We start from the raw sequence: 2,750 nt of genomic DNA, 5'->3' as shown, positions 1-2,750 counted from the left end.
GAGGGGACACAGGAGATCCGTGAGTGGGGGAGTGACTCTAATTTCAAATGGATACCGCGGGGCCAGATAGCGAGATACCTCGGATGCTAGGTGGGTATTGACATTATAGCAAAGCAGCAGATTTTGCCCCAGTCCTTGAGAGTGTTTGGTGCAAGCTTCTCTATTGGAGCTCGGCCAAACTCTTCCTCACAAGTCGCGCCTTAGTGGCAAACCAGGTCCTACTTGCCACTACCTGGTATATTGCCTCCTGGTCGTGCTTTTCAGAGGATGCATTGGGCAGCTCCGACGGTTGGTACAGAACTTCCTCTGGGCCGGTTCAGATAGCACGAGGAACACTAGGGCCCGAGTAGCTTGGCAGACGGTGATCATGCCGCAGGCACTAGGAGGCTTGGGTATCATTGATCCGAAGATGCAGAGCAGGGCCCTTCTGGGCAAGCTGGTGGTTCGTGACCTCACCCCAAGTGCCGAGCCTTGGAAGCTCCTCTTACAAAGAGGGCTTCTAAGGAACACCCCATGCATTGCAGGACAGTGGCAGTCTTCACATAGATGGATCTTCTCAGAGGCCCCCCTGACGGGGAAGGGCTCCCCTTGATGAGGAGTCTTCACAGGGTTTGGCAGAGACTAGCAGGGGGTCTCATCCGTGCTCCGCCTAGATGCAGAGAGGAGTTCGAGCGTCAACCCCTTATGTGGCACCTAGAGGTCACAGATCAGGAGGGACGTATGCTTGGGTAGCGGACTCACATTGGTTGGGTACAGTGGGACAGTGGACCAGCAGGGTCTTTTGGTCGCTGGAGTAGACTACCTATGGAGACAGAGACGAGGCTTGATGCCCTATTGCATCTGAGAGGGACAGGGCGGCGGATGGGCAAGATCGACTTCGCCATTCATGAGTCCTAGTGGGAAGGACTTCACATTTGGAGAGACAGTAGATGGCTAGGGCCGTTTTCTCATACTGGTGTTCCCTTGAGGATTTTGATGCAGCGTGATAGCACGGACCCCGGCTTCTTCCGTGTAGGACCTAGAGGCCTACTATAGCCGCTCATTGGGAGTGACCCTGAGATGGATGGGAGTCTTGATGGGATACATTGGCAGATGATCAAAGTGGTAGGATGCTTGAGGGCCCGGGGAGTGGTTCTGGCCCTCTAGGGGTAGCCTTGCTGAGACGATAGATGAGGTGCCTTTCTTTTCCTACACCACATGGATTGGTAGGAGACATCAAATGGACTCGTCGAGATGGACCCCCTCAAGGGAGAGACACTGGGAGACCCAAAGAGTGCCCCGGGATGTTCGCTCCAGGTTTTGGACGCGGCTATGGTCCAACTTGCGACCGAGGAAGATTTCTTACTTCTTCTGGCTGGCAGCCCACGGAGGCTTGCCATTGACCTGTGGTTGGAGCAGATGCGAGTGGAGGGGCAGTGCTATTGCCTCAGATGGTGTCCTGGAGACTATCCCACATTGCCTATGGAGCTGTCGTAGTGCAGCAAGGATCTGGATGAGAGCCCTCGGGATCATGCACGCATGCAAAGCCTTCACAGAGACTACACCTGGGGGATGGTGGCTTTTGGGTTGACAGAGGGAGGACACGCGTTCCAGATTGATGAGATCTCCCTAGCCTACCGGATACAGGGTCAGAGCATTTAGAGGATTGCACTCCACGAGGCAGCCCTAGCTCCTCCTTCCCCTAGGGAAGACAGTGTTTGGGAGGTGGTAGCCAGCATCACGGCTTGGAACATTTGGGTGGCTCGCTGCAGTCTCGTGATGGGAGAGCACCCGATTCCACCACCCTCGGCTACCTTGATTGCCATTTGGCAGGATATCATTTACACTCTATAGTCCACCAGAGAGAATTGACTCCAGGCTCTAGGGTGACTATTGAGAGGCGTGCTCATTTCTACAAGGCTTGGCCTGCACGTGTTTTCTACATTTTCACTCCGCGAGGGATTCACTAGCTGTATAGTCCCCCCACTTGGCTGTTAGCCCCAATGCCCGAGATCCCCTAGGTAGTGAGCTAGGCTTCTCCAGAACAGGCCGGTTTTTCTTTCAGCCTTTTTTGATTTTTTCATACTCAGCACCTTCGGGGTTGTTGTCTTGTATGAAATCTTTCAAGCATTAATAGAATGTTCCTTTCTTTGATGAAAAAAAAAGAATTGTACCCTTGCTCTTTTTGGGTAGAAACTGGGAAGAGAAACCGGTGTATGAGTCCTTCGAGAGCCAAAATGTGCACCTTTCTCTATGTGCCCATGATGCTGCTTGGGTTGGAATATCATCCTTCTTGGGTGTGGCTGCGGTGGGAACACCTCGTGGAAACATGGGGTCCGTTGGCTCTACTCTCTTGCCTTTCTCTCTTCAGAGGATGATGTAGTTGAAGTCTTGCGTCGATTGAGATCATTGAGGTGCAAACATCGTAGGTCAAGGTCACCATTCGTTCTCGCCAGTCAATCTTGCAGTTGACTATCCAACACCATGTCCTCCCTAGAATTACTTGTTCATCCATGGCACTTGCTGGCATAACATAAAATCAACTTGTCACACAATGGTTGTTAACTAATAAGGGAATTTCAACATAACTGATAGTGGGGGAAATCTTGCCATTCATAGCATGAACCATAACAAGTGTGGGTTCAAGGGTTACCTTGAAGGTTAGGAGTTGAGTGCACATGTTGTAGGACATTAGATTATGGCTGGCACCTGAATCAATGAATGCATTGGTTGAACAGATGGTTTTCATGCACAATTGAAAATCGGTTTGC

Source organism: Dipteris shenzhenensis, chromosome 27 (genome assembly GCF_047967505.1).
Source record: "Dipteris shenzhenensis isolate YYH24624 ecotype China chromosome 27, Dip_SZ_1.0, whole genome shotgun sequence".
Classification (NCBI taxonomy): domain Eukaryota; kingdom Viridiplantae; phylum Streptophyta; class Polypodiopsida; order Gleicheniales; family Dipteridaceae; genus Dipteris; species Dipteris shenzhenensis.
The sequence above is the reverse complement of the archived record's forward strand: the minus strand, read 5'-3'. Positions refer to the sequence as shown.